Consider the following 22,500-nt stretch of genomic DNA (forward strand, 5'->3'; position numbering starts at 1 on the left):
ACGGCGGTCAAGCCAGTCACTAGCTCAGAAAGAGCGCATTCCAGCCGCAGGTATTTCGCGGTCGCTCATACACTGCGTATTACGGTAGAGCCCTAAACCGCAAGCTGACAGGTAAAAAGACGAGGCCACTCGCTACAGTGAAACTGCTGTCATGGAAAATTAAATGGATGTTCCTGACTGGTAGAAGATGAATAAACAATCCAACCCAAAACTTGCAAAATCAGCCAGGTCAGAACTCTGCATCTCGACCTGTAGCTGCAGTAAAGGGTGTTCAGCTGCTGGACCCCGTGAGCGCAGGACTGCGCTAAAGCCTGTGGATTTAATAATGTTCCTCCACAAACACACGTAGCCTAATCTTGGTGAGTAAAGGGTTTTTCAATTATAAATAAATATTAATTAAACCATATAATCATAATGTAGACAGAGTATACAGGCTAATGGTGGCATTATTCTATTATTATTCAGTTTCACCGCCGCCTTAATGCCAGATTGTGAAGAGAAGTGGAGAAACAAACCTTGCAGAGCCTTTATCTTAATTTCGTTATTGCCAAAATACCCGTCATCATTTAGAGTTTATTTTAATTTGATTTGTTAAGAAAGATTTTTTTTCATTTGTGTGTTGGCCAATTTAAAGGCTAAGTGCATGTACCTAGACCTATAGAGTGCTGATATGTTACGATGTTACAGAGGACTTACTTTATTTCTTTGTTCCAACTTTCAAGTGGCACATAGCCTAGTCTACGTTTGTTACGAATAAATGATGTTAAAACATATAAATGACTCATTCTTGAAAAAATGCAATAGAGCTGTGTGCATGAGCACATTTGAATAATGTCGGGCTGTAAATGGGTTCGGGCTTTATAAAGCTGTCAATCAAACTGTACCTGTCGGACTCGGGACCTATCGGGTATAATTTTTATGGCCCGATTACAGCTCTGCATTCCCGCTGCAGTACCGCGGGAGCCGGCCAGATTTCTTATGGTGTGGGAGTAAATTTCTGAATAAATCGCGGGAGAGATGTGCGTGTGAGAGAGAGAGAGGTGCTGTGCGTCTCTGTCTCTGTCTGTCTGTCTGTCTGTCTGTCTGTCTGTCTGTCTGTCTGTCTCTCTCTCTCTCTCTCTCTCTCTCTCTGACCGCAAGCCTAAGGTCGCATAGAAGGTATTCAGTTTCTGAATGGTTTAGGCTCAAGCCAACAGTTTGCTGATGGTGTCTGAGCCTTACGTCATAATTTTTTTTATTACGCCGGTAATACCGGAAACCGGGGTAAAATATGGAGGCGGTTTGACGGTATCAAAATTTGGATACCGCCCAAGCCTATTTTCAAGTTCAGGAGAGAAGAAAAGGCGGCTGCACGAGTCTTTTCATTGTTTCACACACGTTGCTCAGTGACATTGACACCTCCAAATGAGTCACATACTGTATTTATAAGGTATAATTCACCTAAAAATGTCCTTTTTGTCTTAATATAATGATGTTTTCGCGATCGGGAAATCACACGTGACATGAGCTGCTGACCGTGAGCTGTTATCACAGAGAGGGCACGCGCTTAATGATAGACACGCGCGCGCGTCTACTTTAGTGAACACAACCTGCATATGTTGCGAGTAACAGGTAATACAGTTGTAAATAATATTCAGTTTGTGGCAGAGTGATCGTTTGGGAGCCGCGCGCAAAGTATGAACAAGCACTTAGCAGTCAGAATGAAACCGAAAGTGTGCACTTCATTTAAATGATCAAATCACATTTTAGAGTTTCTTTCATAGCGTACCCACAGCTGTGCATGAAAATAAATGTTTACAATGTCAGTATAACTACTCTAGCCTATATATTGTTGAATATAATCTGATAATGGCAAATTTCAGATTTTACCAGTGAATAAATTTGTCTAATATGACGGATTGCAAGCATATATCTCAAACATAACAATTCAACATCAGAATTATAAGTAGAATAGAATTATTTATAGAAACCAGTAGATCTACACATAATATTATTATCGATGTTGTGCCATATGTTTGTTTTTACCATACCTTTATTCTACATCTACAGAATCGTGAGAAAATCGTGATCTTTATTTTAAGCAAAAAAAAAAAAAAAAAAAATCGCGATTCTCATTTTAGCCAGAATCGTGCAGCTCTAATACACATATATCTACATGGTTTCTGTACATTGCGGGGCGCCACGCCAAAATTCATCCTGCCACGGCTACATTACAGCTTTACATTCAAAACATTCAGTCGTGGGTTTTTTTTTTTGTAACAGCACCAAAATGTATTAAAGGGTTAGTGAATTATTACAGCGCAAACTTTTCTGTAACCGTAGTAGTGATGTGCGATATTTGTTTAACCCTTTAAGGTTACGTGCTTGACTGACTGACTGGCTGGCTGACTGACAGGCGTGTGATGCGTTAGGCCAGCAAACACGATGTATAGCCCTTTCACTTTACTTCAGGACACATTAATACCACTCTGTAGGTCGATTAGAGACATTAGGGCTAGGGTTGGGTACCGAAACAGGTATGCACCGAATCAAATCAGCATATGAATTTCGGTGCCTAATTTCGGTGCTGCAACAAGAACGTAAAGCAGGTCACGCACCAGAAGCGCCCAGCCACAGATACAGCAGTGTGTCTGTGATGTACGTCATCACACAAGTGACATGATCACGCTCTTTACGGCTGAGCACTGAAATTCATTCAGTGACAAATAATACTATGTATAAGATCTTATATATATATATATATATATATATATATATATATATATATATATATATATATATATATATATATATATATATATATATATATATATATATTAGGGATGCTCAAAATAATCGATTAACTGTTAACCGAAAGGGTGCGAATGTGATCGATTAATCAGTTAAACGACTAAAATTATTATTTTATATATTTTTAGTTTGGCTGCATAAGGGGCCGATTGAATGCGCCATTGCGTTAAGAGGGGCATCTTTTGCACGGGGCTCATCCCAGAGCAGCAGTTTGTGTTGTCAAGACAACTACAGAGAACTTTTAAAGAGCATGGTTTCCGCTACATTCATTCTTCCATGGCGGGGACCAAAATGCATCCCGCCACGGCTACATACCCATTCAAAACATTCAGTCATTGTTGTTGTTTTTAATAGCGAATTATAATCGCATCAAGACGTATTAAAAGGAAAGTGGATTATAACAGCGCAAACTTTTCTGTAACCGTATAGTGCTGTGCACTGTCTGTTTAACCCTTTGGCGTTATGTGCTGACTGACTGACTGTCAGGTGCGCGATGCGTGAGGCCAGCAAACACGCAGAAGCTTTCAGTTAAGATGAACACAGTTTCTATAGTTATACTTTATTTATAGATAAAGTATGACTCTGCATACAATCACTCTATCTTGCTGGAGTTTATAGCCGTTTCGCTTTAATTCAGGACGCATTATTGCCGCTCTGAAGGTCTAATCGCTGTTTTAAGTTATCCAGAGCTGTATGAATGTACAAATCTTGAATATCATAATATTATTAAATATTACAATTTTATTAACATATACAGCAACACTTTTGCACAATCGATACCCAGCTGATTCAGTCGTTTCATAAGAGGACCGCGCTTCTTCTCTTCTCTTTTTCTTGTCAAAATAAAGGCAGTGAGGTGCGCCTCGCGTTTTTGGAATGAAAAAAGCACCTTAGCTGTGGTCGGCCACTTGTTCAACTGCAAGACATACTTAACTTGCGGGACGATAACGTATAACCCGTGCCTACAGACACATTTGCCAAAGAAGCAAAATGGAAGAAGAATATTGCTTGAAACAGACGTGTTGATGCCAAAAAAAGCGCTGATGTTGACCTGAATCTCCGTCATAAACGCAACAAACAGGCTTTACCTTTTATTTTACAGCTTATAAAGCATGTTTGCACATTAATGCAATATCATATTTAAACAACAAAACCGTTTAAAAAAAGTCAACATATGCGCGCGTGTTGTTGTCTTTTCATCACGCAGCACCCGCACTTGATGGAGAGAAAGGAAACCACGTCAAGACATAATCTTTAAAATAATTAATTCTATTAAAAATGTAAAAGGTTTTGTGATTATAATAATAACAGCGGGGCATTAAATAAATGCATATTTTCCGTGGAGCGAGCGATTTGAGGAAGTCTGCTATTTTATTTGACGGAAGACAAAAATATGATTGGAAAAAAAACAGCCTATGCCGATTATTAAAAAGGATAAGTCAGTGTTTTCGATTTGTAATATAAATTTATTATTTAAGTGGAAAATAATTTAGGGCAGTAATATTTATTTTATTAATTTTATTTAGTTTATTCTGTTCCTCTGTGCTAAACATTGCAGGTGCGTGAAAATGCTCTGTTGTTCTGTTCTATTATTAATATGCTAACATATAAAAATAAATCAGTATTTTAAAATGCAATATTTAATGTGTCAGACACAAAATAGACACGTCAATTTGTTTAATATAAAATTAATAGTAATCTGACCAGTTAACCGTTAATAACCGATTAATGAGCGGCGGTTGTCGGTTAGCAAAATTAACCGAAATGAGCATCCCTAATTTATATATATATATATATATATATATATATATATATATATATATATATATATATATATATATATATATATATATATATATACATATATACATACATATATATATATATATGCAAATTTATATCAAAATCATATTTCATCATATCATATCATCGTTATTGAACAAAATTCTAATCGCAATATATATTGATATTGAATTATTGTCCAGCTCTAAGCGAAATGAACCGCCAACTTATCCAGCATATGTTTTACGCAGCGGATGCCCTTCCAGATGCAACCTAGCTCTGGAAAACACCCATACACTCAGAATCAAATGTTCACCATCACATTTAAGCACTCAACATTGTTGTACATTACTAATCAATTCAGTTTATTGTAAATTATATACATTTCTTGTGTATTATTCTAATTTACTTCATTAAAATGAAGGAACAGCCTCAATTTCCATCAGCAGACTTGCGAACATCAGGTAAGAGAGAAACATGAATAATAAAACAAACATTCTGATGATCGAGAGCTGGACAATTTCCTACAAGCGCTCTGTCTTGGTGTTTCCTTCGAGAGCTTGATCATGACACACACTCATGCAGACCTTTGGAGTGTGTTGCCATTGGATACAGAACTGCAGCGTGAGACAGTAATGCGACAGTCATGCAGGAGTGACTAAAACTTCACACACAAACATACTCGCTCCGTCACTGTACACACTCACCATGAACTCTGACCTCACACACACACACCAGTCACAACAGCAAAAGCTAATACAATCAGATGGCAAGAGCACAGAATAAATCAGGGGTGTCCAAACTCAGTCCTGGAGGTTTGGTGTCCTGCAGATTTTAGATCCAACTTGACTCAACACACCTGCAAGGATGTTTCTAGAACGCCTAGTAAGAGCTTGATTAGCTAACCCAGGTGTGTCTGACTGGGGTTGGAAGTAAACTTTGCAGGACACTGGCCCTCCAGGACTGAGTTCAAGCACCTCTGGTCTAAATGCATATAAATGCAAGCAGATACAATACAATACATGAGGAACTCTGAATCTGCGTCTCATTTCAGAGTCTGCTACTGTCCACTGGAGGTCGTATTTCGGTCACAGACGCATGCTTTGAGAGTCTTCCTGACTGAATGAATTAAATACTCTGTTTTCCACCAAGGCAACTCAGAGTTAGGGCTGCTCGATTTTGGAAAAAATCATAATCATGATTATTTTGGTCATAATTGTAATCACGATTATTCAAAACGATTATCAGTTGAAGTCAAAATTATTCGCCCTTCTGTGAATTTATTGTTATATATAAATATTTTTCAAATTATGTTTAACAGAGGTTGTTTTTTTTACAGTATTTCCTCTCATATTTTTTTCTTCTGGAGAAAGGCTTATTTGTTTTATTTCAGCTTGAATAAAAACAGATTTAAATATTTTGAATTCTGTTGTAATAGCTCAATATTATTAGCCCCCTCAAGCAATATATATTTTTGATTATCTGCAGAAGAAACTACTGGTATATAATGACTTGCCTATTTACACTAATAAAGCCTATGAATGTCACTTTAAGCTGAATACTAGTATCTTGAAAAACATCTAGTAAAATATAATGTACTGTCATCATAGCAAAGATAAAAGAAATCGGTTATCAGTGATGAGTTATTAAATCTGTGATGATTAAACTGTGCTTTAAGCATCTTCACTGTATTTTTGATTTTATTATTGATTAATGATGTAAACAGTCGGCAGCAGCAGGAATATCGCACGCTGTCACTTTAAGAATAGTGCGGCTCTGATATGGTTTCTCTTTCTCGTGTCTTTTGATTCTCAACTTGTTAGTTTATTACACAAATGAGGGTTAATATGAATAATCACTAAACACCGCGCTCTGACACAAATGTGCATGTATTTCACCATTAAAGCGCTCACATTAAGATCGCGTTAGATGTGTGTGTGCTCTGCTGTCCGAGGCCAAGCGCGGCGCGCAAACGCACAGACACACACACACACACACATACATACATACATACATACATACATACATACATACATACATACATACGCTACCTGTCCGAGGCTAAGCTCGGCGCGCACACACATAACGTGCTGCAAAAGTTACATTACAGCTTATGCTTTTAGTCATTTTCACGTGGAACTGAGCTTTGCACAGCAACACATGTGTACAACTGGAAAGGGGGCTGTATGTGATTGAATAATCGCTTATTTCGATTAATGGTTTTTCATAATCGTTACAAGCCGAAATCGGATTTTTGATTAACTGCACAGCCCTACCCGGAGTGCTGAAATTAGGACTGTGCAATTAACCGAAAATCCGATTTTGATTTCGGCTTGTAATGATTAAGAAAAACCATTAATCGAGATAACCGATTATTCCATCACGTACCGCCCCCTTTCCAGTTGTACACGTGTGAAAACTCCTCTGCAAAGCTTAGTTCCACGTGAAAATGACTAAAAGCATGAGCTGTAATGTAACTTTTGCAGCACGGGATGCGCATTATTCATATTTTTAAAAGTGCAAGAGCACGTGCTGTTGTGTGTGTGTGTGTGCCGTGCTTAGCCTCGGACAGCAGAGCACACACACATCTAACGCAATCATAATGTGAGTGCTTTAATGGTGAAATACATGCACATTTGTGTCAGAGCGCGGTGTTTAGTGATTATTCATATTAACCCTCATTTGTGTAATAAACAAACAAGTTGAGAATCAAAAGACACGAGAAAGAGAAACCATATCAGAGCCGCACTATTCTTAAAGTGACAGCGTGCGATATTCCTGCTGCTGCCGACTGTTTACATCATTAATCAATAATAAAATCAAAAATTCAGTGAAGATGCTTAAAGCACAGTTTAATCATAACAGATTTAATAACTCATCTCTAATAACTGATTACTTTTATCTTTGCTATGATGACAGCACATTATATTTTACTAGATGTTTTTCAAGATACTAGTATTCAGCTTAAAGTGACACAAAGGCTTTATTAGAGTAAATAGGCAAGTCATTATATAACAGTAGTTTCTTCTGCAGACAATCAAACATCTATATTGCTTGAGGAGGCTAATAATATTGAGCTATTAAAATAGGTTTCAAAATATTCAAACCTGCTTTTATTCTAGCTGAAATAAAACAAATAAGCCTTTCTCCAGAAGAAAAAATATGAGAGGAAATACTGTAAAAAAAAAAAACCTCTGTTAAACATCATTTAAAAAATATTTATATATAACAATAAATTCACAGAAGGGCGAATAATTTTGACTTCAACTGATAATCGTTTTGAATAATCGTGATTACAATTATGACCAAAATAATGGTGATTATGATTTTTCCCATAATCGAGCAGCCCTAGCTGAAATATAACTGGCTAAACTGGCAGTGGGCGGGTTAAAGGAACCAAAACAAAGAAATTAAAATGCTCTATATTCTAACACTAATAACGCACTGTAGTGATACATGTAGGTTATTAATTGTGGAGTTATTTACTGTTGGATAAGCAAATGACAAGTACCATGGTATTAGGAAGGTATTTCTAAGTAATACTGCTATACTGTCATCATCAGAAAGCTTTATTTAATGAGGAACCATTTATTTACCATGTGACGATACCACTGTTTTACAATGGTACGCATTCAAAACACACGAGAACACTGCGTTCATTTAATACATACTATGCACATCATTTTAGGATTTATACCACAGTAATCCACTAAATATTAACATCAATATGCATTATCTGCTCTGCCTATTCATTTACAATGGTAAATGCAAAAAATATAGCTACACAAATACTGTGGTAACACAATGGTAAAGTAAATATTCCACAGCATTAAAATGCTCTTTTTTCTCAAACTAGTAATACATTGTCGTGATATATTTAGGTTATTAATTGTGCAGTTATTATATGCAGTAGCACCAGAGTAAAGTAATTAAAATGCTCTATTTTCTAATAGTAATAACCAGGGCTTTACATTAACACCCGCCAACCCGCCAAAATTGCGGGTAGATTTCGGCAGTGGCGGGTAAGACAGACAGTCCCACTAGCTACTTCGGCTGGTTGAATATAATTTTCCCAGATAGTAATTCTTAAAAGCAGGGTTTGACAATAAGGATGGTCCAATAATATGCGTGCACAGGTGATCTTAGAATTGAGAAGCAACACGACTGACAAAAATAATTGCGTTCGCAACTTCGCGCGAGCAAACCAGGTGAATACCGAATAAGATGATAATCACTCGCATTAACACCCCATTCACATGAGGCGTCAACGCTTCCCATTCACTTTGCATACGCTCAAAACACAAAAAAAAACCTTGTTTGTTTCAAACTCTGCACACAGTTATCATGATTTATCCCACAGTAAACTACTAAATATTCAAACTACTAACATTATGCATTGCATATTTATTTACCCTGGAAAATGTAAGGAATATGGTTACAAAAATACTGTGGTAGCAGCACCATAGTAAAGTAATAGTAAAATAAAATGCTCTATATTCTAACTCTAATGAGGAACCATGTATTTACCATGTTTTACAATGGTACACATTCAAAACACAAGAGAACACTGTGTTTGTTTAATACATACTATGCACATCATTTTAGAATTTACACCACAGTAATCCACTGAAGATTTACATTTATGCATTGCATATTCACTTACCATGGTAAATACAAGGGATATGTTATAAAAATACTGTGGTATCACAGTGGTACAATAGTGATTTATTTAGGTTATAAATCGAGTTATTTATTGTTGCATAAGCATATGAAGAACACATATTATTAATCATATTACTGTACTGTCATCATGTGAAAGCTTTAGTTTAATGAGGACACATGGTCAAAACATGGTATGATACCACTGTTTTACAATGATACACGTTCAAGAAAGCAACTTGTTCGTTTAATAGATTTTATGCACATCATTTTTAGGATTTATACCACAGAAATCCACTGAATAATTACATCAATATGCATCATATGCTTTACTTATTTACCATGGTAAATGCAAAGAATACAGTTACACAAATACTGATGTGGCACAATGCTAAAGTAAATATTACACAGCACTAAATGCTCTATATTCTAACACTAATAATACACTGTCGTGATATATTTAGGTTACGAACTGTTGTTGGGTAAGCATATGACAAGTACCATGGTATCAGGGAGGTACCATAAAATCATATTACTGTACTGTCATCATCTGTAAGCTTTAGTTTAATGAGCACACATGGTAAAAACATGGTATGACCGTGCTTCGGGGAAATGAGGCACCTGTCACACACACATATTGATCTTCAGGCCAGATTGAGTCACTCAACTTACTGCGTCGATCAAACACACGAACACACACACACACATCTACAGCGCATACATATACATACACACGCGCGCACTCACACCCACAGAAAAGCGCTGATTTCACACAGAAACAAACCGAAGCTGTTTACCGTTTATCTTTTTCTCTGTCGGTGTGTCTCACTGTTCGGTAACGCGAGACGTGCAGCGCGTCGCCATGTTCGCTTGCGCATGCGCATGCCGGGACAAAGCACGTGGGTCACGCGCATGCACAGACGCGGCCTCTATTTTACTGTCTTTTATCCTAGTGGGCCTGTTCAGCTCTTATCTACTAATATACACTTATTTATTTATTTATTTATTTATTTATTTATTTATTTATTTATTTATTTATTTTGCAAAAAAAAAAACTGTTGACAAGTTTGTAGCAATATTTGTTTACAATACAGAATATAAATTACATTGTCAATGAAAAAGAGATAGGAGAGAGAAAGATAGAAGAAAACAAAAGAATAAACAACATGATTTAAACTTGAGGGTAAGACATTTAAGAATCAAGAACAGTAAATTAAAGTCATTACAAAATGAAATAGTTCTTTTTGCTTTATTTTTAGATAATGAAATTAATATTATATAATGACTAAATTCTTGCAAAAACAGGAAAATATGGTTTAGTATTAGTAAATTTGCATTTGTGAATATGGAATTTACATAGAAAATAAATTTATAACAAAACAAGCATTTAAACTTTTTCAAAAATTGTTTTATAGGATAAAATTTGATAATCATTTAAAAGACACTTCTTTGACCTTGTTGGTGAGAAAATATTTTTGTTGCAAAGACCATATTTTTCCCATATCAAATCTCTCTATATATTATTCCAATAAGAGATTACAGGGGACAATGTAGCAACATTTTTTAATAAATATAAATCTAATTTTGTCATCTTTTTTGTTTGAAAAACAAATTTTACCTACAAACGTTTTTGTCGGATCAGAAAGGTACACTTTTTTAGGAGGGAGATGAATGCTACTTTGAAAGAGCATAGTAATTCCTGGGGCCTGTTTCAGAAAGGAGGTTAAGTGAAAACTCAGAGTATTTTAACCCTGAAATGAGAGAAACTCTGGGTTTTCCATTTCAAAATGGCAGGTTTGTTAAACTGGAGAAAGCAGGGTAAGTCAAGCCTGTTTCTGAAATAAAGATAACTTTAACTCAGAGTCAGTTACTGTGGTAACTTACTCTGTGAATCTAACCTGGTCAGAAGCAGGTTTTATTCTCTAAACTCAGAGTTTCTGTCGGTCTCCTGCCCTTTTTTAAAGATGAAGCGGTATTTCTCGCCTTAGCCTTACATTTCCACACACCTATTTAAATGCTCATTTTGGATACGTGCATAAAAACGATTGATAGAAACGTCATGATGCACATAACTTTTTAAAATATGCATAAAAAACGCGCATAACTGAGTAGGATAAACTTTTATTCGATAGAAAATGTGCGCATAAACTACGATGGAAACACTTTTACTGAACAAATTACAGTATGTACATTAAAAAGGCCCCTGATGTTAAAGCTCCCAAAACAATAGCGAAACTTTTTGGACTTACTGGGGCCTGTTTCAGTAAGGAGGTTCAAACAACTCGGAGTTTAAACTTGAACTCTGAGTTGATTTACCGAGAGATTAAAAACTCAGAGTTTTTGGTTTCAGAACAGCTGATCCGAGTTAGACCAATCAACTTAGAGTAGACCAACTCAGAGTTAAACGCGCACACTGTGACTATAAAAAGGCATTATCAATGGAGCGCAGATATTACGAGTGACCATGGCAACAACTTAAAAAAAGAGATCAGCATTTCTTTCTCCGGCTGAACTTGATCTGCTCATGCTAAATTATATCAAATTTGAGAGTATAATTAAAAAGAAGCAGCCATCAGTGAAACAGACAGTTAGCGTGAGAAAACAGCTGCTCAAGTTAATGCGTAATTTTTAATTAAAAGTATTTAAATATTTAAGTATAATAAAATATGTAATGATAAGTAATGATAAATTTATTCTAAACTTTTATACACATTTAGCAGTTTTAATAGATTTAACGGTCCACTTGTGTGTCTGCCTTTTTATTGATCAAGTGGTAGAGGTTGATATAACATTTAGAAGGTAAGCAGTACTAAAAATACTTTTTAGAAAGAATAATAATCCCATTAATCTAGTAACAGTGCATGTCAAAGGTTAAGCTAATTATTTATGAAAAAAGAACAAGCCATTCTCGTACGTGACTTTGTTCTGTGTGTGACAAAAATGTAGGCAACATCTGTGTTTCCATCCAAATATATTACATAAATTTGTGCAAAACTAGAATAACGTCTAAAAGATGTGAATAAAGCAGCGTTTTCATCCAATGAGTCAAACACAATCGTCACTTCCTGATTAACTTGCGCCAAATATCAACAGTAAAAACAGAATTTACTGCAGTAGAAGAAGCTGCGCCAATTATTTTTTATTTAATAAATGTACTTGCGCCTCAGACGACAATGCTGACACAATGAACACATGGGGGTGTTTGAAGCCATGAGACGTGGAGATCTTGACACGCTCCAGATGCTCGGAGGTAATTAATAATGTACACTAATACTGAAACAGTAAAGGCATTTTAGATGACCAAATCAACATTTAAGATGTTCTGCAGTGTGCTCAGCCTGCTGGTTTGTCCATTCACACACATCTTCATCATCATCTTTAACAAACCTTTTTTTTAATGTACATACTGTAATTTGTTAAGTGCACTTCGTAGTTTATGTGCATCTTATCAAATAAAAGTTTAACCTAATCAGTTATGCACATGTTTTATTATGCGTATTTTCAAAAGTGATGTGCATCATGACCTTTCCATCAATCGTTTTTATGCACATCTCCAAAATGAGCTTTAAAATGTGTGGAGACGTAAGGCTAAGGCGAGAAATACCGCTTCATCTTTAAAAAAGGGCAGGAGGCTGACAGAAACTCAGAGTTTAGAGAATAAAACCTGCTCCGGACCAGGTTAGATTCACAGAGTAAGTTACCACGGTAACTGACTCTGAGTTTAAGTTATCTTTCTTTCAGAAACAGGCTTGACTTACCCTGCTTTCTTGAGTTTAACAAACCTGCCATTTTGAAACGGAAAACCCAGAGTTTCTCTCATTTCAGGGTTAATATAGTCTGAGTTTTCACTTAACCTCCTTTCTGAAACAGGCCCCTGGTATGTTATACGCAGAAATACATTCAAAGTAATTCATTAAAAAACCTCTGTTGTTAAATCACTGACTAACTAAAAGCGAACCGTTGTTAAACCAATCACTGAAAAACAAAGATTTATTTTTATATAAAATATTTTGGTTATTCCAAATATTAAACGTGTGAGGAGTAAAATTATGTTTATAAATTAAAGTCCAGGCCAGAAGTACTTGTTGATGGAAATTTGAAAGTTTAACAGGAATTTTGGTTATATTATAATTACACATCAATAAAAACCTAATGCCTCCAACAAAAGAACATACCCATTTACTAATATACACTTAATAATAACTTTTACATTATTTACATGTGCAGAAGCACGCTGTTCCCTTGTTGGAATTCCTCATTAGAGCTGATAGAATGGAAAAGGTTTGGATTTTACCTAGTAAGTGCTGTCTCACCAATACAGTTAAAGAAATGACAAACAAACCATTTTATTTAATTTATCCCTGCAACTAATCTACATGCACATTTTGTGAATTAGAGAAGGAATCAATAAAACACCTGTTTATTAATGCACATAAAGCCAAATGTTTACATAAATTTATTAATTTTCCTCCGGCTTAGTCTCTTTATTATTCAGGGGTTGCCACAGCGGAATGAACTGACAACTATTCCAGCATAAGTTTTTACACTGCGGATGCCCTTCCAGCTGCAATTTAGTACTGGCAAGCAAGCAAGCAAACGCACGCACGCACGCAAGCACGCACACACACACACACGATACGGCAGTGGTTCTCAAACTGTGGTACGTGGGCTTCATTTTAGTGGTATGCAGAGGAATCAAATATGTCATATGTACATGCTACATATATTTAAAAATCTATGAAAATTATTTATATCTGAATATGATGACATACTGCCTGTATTTATGAAGTCCAAGCAACATTTTCCAGGTGTTGATAAATAGGCTAGGCTAATATATGTTAATGCTTTAAATTTAAGTACACGTAGAAGCGAACAAATATTTATAGACCTCAGCTTGCTTCATGCCAAAACATGTGCAGCTTTGCTATGGATAAAGACGCAAAGACCAAACGCTACTCAATGGATAAGACAAATGTCAAGTCTGCCATTGGAAAAAATAACTTGTATACTAAAAGCTAAACAACGTGTATTTGAAAACATATGGAGTCCTTTCATTAGTATATCAAAGAAGTGGAATTAACGGAGGAAGAAGTTGATGAATAACTTTTGATGGATAATGCAGTTCCAGGTTTATAGTTTTGTATTGATACATTTTTTAATATATATTTGCTGTACCTAGTACTCAGTATGATTATAATTGTCATGTTTGAATGGATTATCATTAATGACAAAAAGAGGAGCAGTTTTATTTTTATAGTTTTTTGTTGTTTGTTTGTTTGTTGTTTGCTTTTAGTTTCTATTATAAATATATATATATATATATATATATATATATATATATCCTCATATTTTGTATAATTTGTAAATGCAACAAGGCTTTTATTGTTGTAAAATGTTTGTAAAATGTATTTCAATGTGTACAAACTGAAAACGAAAAATAAAAATATAATGGAAAAAAATTTAAGTACATGAGTTTTTGTTTTGTGTACTTTTTACCATTTTTTTTACTTTTAAAAGCACCTTTTAATTTAAATGCTGTAGTTTTAGTTTTTTTATACATATAAGCACAGTCCAGTGTTAATGTTCAAACTTTAAACTATTTATAATGTTTAAATTGGCTGACAATAATACATATTCTTAAATAGGAATAAATCTGCCTCATTTTTTAACTGTTCAGATTCGTAGCTGCTTTACTGAGCCTACTGCGCTACTGTATTTCCATACATGTTATTTTGGTGGTACATGGAGAAAAAATTTTTTTCTGAGGTGGTACTTGATAAAAAAAGTTTGAGAACCACTGCACTATAGCCAATTTAGTTCATCAATTCCCCTATAGCGCATGTGCTTGGACTGTTGGCGAGACCGGACAACCCGGAGGAAACCCACACCAACATGTGGAGAACACGCAAACTCCACACAAAATGCTAACTGACCCAGCCGGGACTCGAACCAGTGACATTCTTGCAGTGAGGCTACATTGCTAACCACTGTGCCACCACCATGTCGCCCTTTATTTAAACACATTTACAAAATTAAATCGGTTTTCTTGTAAAGATAGAATTTTTATACACAATTATACTAATAAAACTTTGGCACAAAATTAGATTATAAATGTTAATGATTTTATACGGGGAAAAATACCATGAAAAATAGCAAAACAATGGTCTAATAATAAATCTAATGTTTATTTGTTTAAAATTGGTCTTAAGCATTATATCGAAAACATAAAAGATTTAACATATAAAAAAGCTATTAGGATGTATGTGATTTTGGGATCATTTTTATATGAATTTCTTGTCATTTATATATGCCCTGTAATTTTATTTTTTAAATGTAAGTTCTTTATCTATTTTTGTATGCTATTTATTTTTACTATACACTCGTTAAACTATTTTAAATATATCTCACATTTCCCTTATTGCAAAAACAACAACAAATAATGTTTTGCCTATTTGATTATACACTGCAACTGCTTTGTTGTTATTGTAACATACATACATAGACATACACTCTCCGGCCACTTTATTAGGTACACCTTACTACTAGGTTGGACCCCCTTTTGCCTTCAGAACTCCCTTAATCCTTTGTGGCAGAAATTCAACAAGGTACTTTAAATATTCCTTGGAGATTTCGCTCCATATTGACATGATATCAGAGCAGGCAACGTTTCTCCAATCTTCTATTGTCCAGTTTTGGTGAGTCTGTGTGAATTGTAGCCTCAGTTTCCTGTTCTTAGCTGACAGGAGCGGCACCCGGTGTGGTCTTCTGCTGCTGTAGCCCATCCGCCTCAAGGTTGGACGTCTTGTGTGTTCAGAGATGCTCTTCTGCAGACCTTGGTTGTAACGAGTGCTTATTTGAGGTACTGTTGCCTTTCTATCAGCTGGAACCAGTCTGGCCATTCTCCTCTGACATCAACAAGGCATTTGCGCCCACAGAACTGGAACTTCAAAGTCACTTAAATCCCCTTTCTTCCCCATTCTGATGCCCGCTTTAAACTGCAGCAGATCGTCTTGATCATGTCTACATGACTAATTGCATTGAGTTGCTGCCATGTGATTGGCTGGTTAGAAATGTGCGTGAATCAGTTGGACTGGTGTACCTAATAAAGTGGCCGGTGACACACACACATGCACACATATACATTCATACAAATTTTGTGCAATCTTTGTGAATATAACGGCATAATTAAAGTGTGAAATAATGTATTAAGGTTTTAATGTTGATGCTGCGTGTGAAAATAACAACATGCACACACAGCTTTCTTTAGATTCTGTTGAGGACAGACACCCCATAATAAAACAAATGTTTACTATATTTACACTGAAATATGCTCTGAGGTCACATGAACACACACACACTCTGATAGAATCATGCGGTGTCATGATGACTGATACATTAACACACAGTGACACACCAGATGAACATACACATACATACATACTGACACAGGTGCTTCACACACACACACTTCACTTAATCTGCGAAATGTGGGTCAGTCAAATATTAATCTTTGTTCTAAACGAGGGCAGAGATGATAAACTGAGTTATGTCATCATTTAAAAACAAATCTGAGCTCGTCAAGACACAAGTTTATCTGAACACACATTCTTCAGCTTGAGAAAATTACGAAGAAAACAGGCTTTATTTTTAGTAAAAGCTGGTGTGTTGCAATATATAAAGACGACTAAACACACAAATTGCTGATTTCCTCCTTAAAATGCATGCACTGATTATTGATGAAAATGGAAAGACATATCCAGCAGGCACAAGACGTCAACATGACATCAGATTGCTTTTGTACCCCAATGTCATGAGGACGTTGCATATCTTCTTAAGTCAATTTTACATTCACAAATGCAAATGCACAAATAGTAAACGTGCCTCTGTGGTCTTCATTAAGGATATGGAGAATTATATAAAGTTGATTTCTGGATCATCTGAAAAGAAAGCTTTAAAAACTGTCAAAATATACTATGATATTAAGATCTTCGTAGAAGTACCCTAAATCAACCCTTGTATTTGCAAAATAATCTTAATGTTTTTTGTTCTCTTTCTCTCTTTTCTTCTATTGTGTTATTTTTTATTGTTTCACACCATACTTTTTGTCAATGTCATTTGTTGATTGATACTGTAATTTTTGTTTTATGTACTGTTATGTATGTAGGTTACTGGTTCCAGCAATAAAAAAAAACGTTGCATCTTGTTTGAAAAAGAAAATCGATGCCAACATCCAACCTAAAATCAACCAAATATCAACGTCTACTTATGTTACAGCTTGACATTGTGTGGATGACTCCACTATGATGTCTATCAGACGTTGGTTTTTGGTTGCCACACCTGATGAATAAATGTCAGTATTTGACGTCAATATGATGTTGGTTTGAGATGTTGGCTCGACGTAAAATTTTGGTCACTTTCTAACAACGTAAAATCAACCAAATATCAACGTCTTCTGATGTTACAACTTGACGTTGTTTAGATGTTGCCACTATGACGTCTATCAGACGTTGGTTTTTGGTTACCATACCTGACGAATAAATGTCAGTATTTGACGTCAATATGATGCTTTTGGCTCGACATTGGATTTGGTCACTTTCCAACACAACCTAAAATCAACCAAATATCAACGTGTAATGATGTTACAGCTTGACATTGTGTGGACGTTACCACTATAATGTCTGTCAGACGTTTAATTTTGGTTGCCATACCTGACGAATAAACGTCAGTATTTGAGGTCATTATGACGTTAGTTTAAGATGTTGACTCGATGTTGGATTTTGGTCAATTAAAAACACAACCTAAAATCAACCAAATATCAACATCTAATGATGTTACAGCTTGACGTTGTGTGGACGTTACCACTATAATGTCTGTCAGACGTTGAATTTTGGTTGCCATACCTGACGAATAAATGTCAGTATTTGACGTCAATATGATGTTGGTTTGAGATGTTGGCTCGACGTAAAATTTTGATCAGTTACTAACACAACCTAAAATCAACCAAATATCAACGTCTACTGATGTTACAACTTGACGTGGTTTAGATGTTACCACTATGACGTCTATCAGACGTTGGTTTTTGGTTGCCATACCTGACGAATAAATGTCAGTATTTGACGTCAATATGATGCTTTTGGCTCGACATTGGATTTGGTCACTTTCCAATACAACCTAAAATCAACCAAATATCAACGTCTAATGATGTTACAGCTTGACATTGTGTGGATGTTACCACTTTGATGTCTATTGGATGTTGGATTTTGGTTGTCATACCTGACGAATAAATGTCAGTATTTGACGTCAATATGATGTTGGTTTAAGATGTTGGCACGACGTAAAATTTTGGTCACTTACAAACACGACCTAAAATCCTTCAACATCTACTGATGTTACAGCTTAACATTGTGTGCACGTTACGACTATGACGTCTATCAGATGTTCTATTTTGGTTACCATACCTGATGAATAAATGTCAGTATTTGACATCAATATGACGTTAGTTTAAGATGTTGGCTTGACGTTGGATTTTGGTCACTTTTCAACAGAACCTAAAATCAACCAAATATCAACGTTGTAACGAACATCAAAATAACGTTGTCCTTAGACGCTGACAAGACACTGAAGTTTGGTCATCTGATGTCATGACCTAAATCCAACCTAATATTAATGTCTTATGATGTTGTGTACCTACTCTGAATCATTCATTCATGCACTTTTGCACACCCACTGGATATTTATTAATAAGCTACATCTATATCTGTATATAAAAGGAGGCGTGGCACCAAACCCCACCCCTAAAAAAGCTGAAAGAATAAAAGTGTGAATATAAAAACAAAGTTTACCCCAAACTCTGCTCTGGTGCTCTTATTTTCACATTTTAGACACTCAAACTGGAAAACATACTGCTATAAACATTCATAACAGATGCTCATGCTGTAAAACCACAAAACACCACACAAATGATTAAATATTATGTATGTGATTGATAAAAAAAACAGGTTACGGGAAAAGCAACTAACAATATCAAAAACACAGCACCTTCAAACCATCCAGTAAACTTGTATACCCAAATATATATATATATATATATATATATATATATATATATATATATATATATATATATATATATATATATATATATATAATTACATTACAGTAAATCTTTAACTTCAGTTGTGCTTGTTTTAGACTTGTTTTCATGTAATCAAACAGGGTTATTAAATCATCTGAACATAAAGCAAGTACATTTTTGTTCTTTTAAATAAAACATGCATTAACTTATAACACAATAAACCAAAACACAATGTAAATGCCAGATATTTATAATATAATGTACATAACAAAATAAATTGGGATAAAATCAAATTTCCTTTACTTCAGCTTAATTTAGCAGGATAACTACAGCTAAAAGTGAAACAATAAATATTATTATTATTAAAAAACAATATTTATTATTTAAATGATTAAAAAGTAAGTAAACTTGACTAAAACGCAATAAAAATCACCAAACTTGCAAAAAACTAACATTAAATACAACAGAAACATATTAAAACAGATCTGAGCTCCTCAATAACATAAACATTAACTTAAAATACAGCTACTCTCATGGAAATATGCACAAAATAGGCAAAAATAACATACCAAAACTAATAAAAATTGAATATCAATTAAAGTATAACACGTAAACAACAGTAATATGGCTTAAATTATCAGTATATTTAAATATAAGTCATACAAGTAATAGAATATGCCTGTAATTGGTGAGTTTTCAGTAAACACAAACAGTACATTGACAGACACAGACACAGACACAGACACACACACACACACACACACACACACACACACACACACACACACACACACACACACACACACACACACACACACACACACACACACACACACACACACACACACACACGACACGAGCGTCAGAAGCCGGTAAGGTGTCGCGTATTTCTTACCGGACAGCAGATTACGGTGTATCTTCGGCACCGGTCCGGATCTGTACCGGATCAGTTGAACGATTCCAAACCGAAAATAAAGATAGAAAAGAGGGACAGACCCGTCTGGACCGGACGGAACCTTTTCCGGCGGAAACCGGCGACTCGGGAACTTCCGGATCGGTGACAATAGGGAATCCCGACCACGTGACCGCAGCGGCGACGTGAGAGTGGAGTATTAGCTCATGAATATTAATGCATAATCCTGAATGGACTGAAATGGATGCTCAGCTCATTAATATTGATTAGCTCAGCTTTCGCTATTGGATTCAAGCGGAAAGGTCACCGCGCAGCGTCGGGACAATCTCTTTAATATTTATAAGCATGTGCCATAGTAGGATACGTAAAGGCTGATTGGTCGAGAGTCAGAAAGAGGTGTGGCTTTTAATATAGCGCCCACTCGTGACCACTTTAAGAATCAGTCACATTTTGCTTATGCTGCAAGTTTGAGAAGATCCCTACATTTACATTCAGTATAACCTATAAACAAGGTGAAACGTGAAAACCCGCTACAAATATCACACTTACAAGCTTTTATTCTTCTTCTTTATATATATATATATATATATATATATATATATATATATATATATATATATATTTTTTTTTTTTTTTTTTTTTTTTAAATTTTTTTTTATCATGTTTAATATTAAAATGCTATGTAAATGACAAAAAATAAATAAATAAAACATTTATACTATTTGGCCGTACCCACAATACTACAACTATCGAAATTATTATTTTAATTCCAAATTAATATTTTTCCCTTTTGATTTAGACATTTTTAGCTCATATATATTTACAAAACTTGCATTTGTTTATGCCACTGAAACATATTCTTTTGATTAGTTTACCTAAGTAAATTAATTCAGTGTTTGCCATGTTATTTTTTATTTTGTGTCATTTAAATTATTACAAATACACATTTAACTAAACATTACAACTATATATATATATATATATATATATATATATATATATATATATATATATATATATATATATATATATATATATATATACGCTATGTATTAGTAAGATTTAATAGCCCCCCTGAAATATTAGCCCGTTTCATTTTTTTCCTCTTTTTCTGTTTAACAGAGAGCAGATTTTTTTAAACACATTTCAAAACAACTGATTTAATAATAGCTGATTTATTTTATCTTTGTCATGATGACAGTAAATAATATTAGACTTGATATTTTTCAAGACACTTCTATACAGCTTAAAGTGACATTTAAAGGCTTAACTAGGTTAATAAGGTGAACTAGGCAGGTTAGGGTAATTAGACAAGTTATTGTATAACGATGGTTTGTTCTGTAGATCATCGAGAGAAAATATAGCTTAAAGGGGCTAATAATATTGACCTTAAAATGTTTTTTTTTTTTTTTTTTAAATAAAAACGGCTTTTATTCTAGCCAAAATTAAACAAATAAGACTTTTTCCTGAGTAAAAAATATTATCAGACATACTGTGAAAATTCACTTGCTCTGTTAAACATCATGTGGAAAATATTTAAAAAAAGAAGAAAAAAAATTGAAGGGGGCTAATAATTCTGACTTCAACTGTGTATATATATATATATATATATATATATACAGTATATATATATATGTCCTGACAAGTCTTGTCACCTATCCAAGCAAATAATAAGTTGGCTTCTAGTTGATGATTTGGTGTCAGAAGTGTCTTATATGAAAGGTAAAGGCCTCTAGATGATGCTTATTTGAGCACAATAAAATCTGATCATGTCTTGATTATTAATGATTTCTTAGACATCATTAAAGAACATCTGATTTTTCAGCTTTTTTATTTTATTAAATTTTCTCTTTTTCCACATTGTCATTATGGGGGATTGAGGAATGTTAAGGAAGTAAATGAATTTAATCCATTTTGGAAGAAGGCTGTAACAAAGAAATGTGGACAAAGTGAAGAGCTATCAACACTTTCCGGATGCACTGTACACTATAATAAACTCTTGATTAAATCTTACAGTCACAGCAGGTCTTAAAGACACATTTAAATTAAAATCTTCTACTTTTTTAAAGCTTAAACTTAGCGATGACCCCAAGAATCATGTTCTGAAACTGTGGTCCTGATCAATTATATCCCCAACTTGACACTGCTGATCCTGCGATGCGACTGTTGCACGTTCACACATTTTGATATCGATGCTGAAACAATACACTGTGCAGCCCAAGCACATGCGCTACAGGTGAACCGTATAAACCAAACTGGCTATAGTGTGTGTGAGTGTGAA

The 22,500-nt window shown here is 34.8% G+C and overlaps 2 protein-coding genes across 7 annotated transcripts in view; both read right to left on the reverse strand.

Annotated features, from left to right (window-relative positions):
- eif4g1b (eukaryotic translation initiation factor 4 gamma, 1b) overlaps positions 1-20,345 on the reverse strand; it is an 89,736-nt gene extending 69,391 nt beyond the window's left edge. For 3 of the 6 annotated variants that reach the window (XM_073924125.1, XM_073924127.1, XM_073924122.1), the window contains exon 1: positions 20,202-20,345. The gene's annotated coding sequence lies outside the window, so the exon portion shown is untranslated. Of the gene's footprint in view, positions 1-10,028; positions 10,110-20,201 lie in introns of those variants that run through there. The other 3 variants (XM_073924124.1, XM_073924126.1, XM_073924123.1) reach the window with 1 other exon arrangement.
- alp3 (alkaline phosphatase 3) overlaps positions 1-22,500 on the reverse strand; it is a 141,259-nt gene that overhangs the window by 97,662 nt on the left and 21,097 nt on the right. The gene's annotated exons all lie outside the window — the stretch shown is intronic.

Source organism: Danio rerio, chromosome 15 (assembly GCF_049306965.1).
Source record: "Danio rerio strain Tuebingen ecotype United States chromosome 15, GRCz12tu, whole genome shotgun sequence".
Lineage (NCBI taxonomy): Eukaryota > Metazoa > Chordata > Actinopteri > Cypriniformes > Danionidae > Danio > Danio rerio.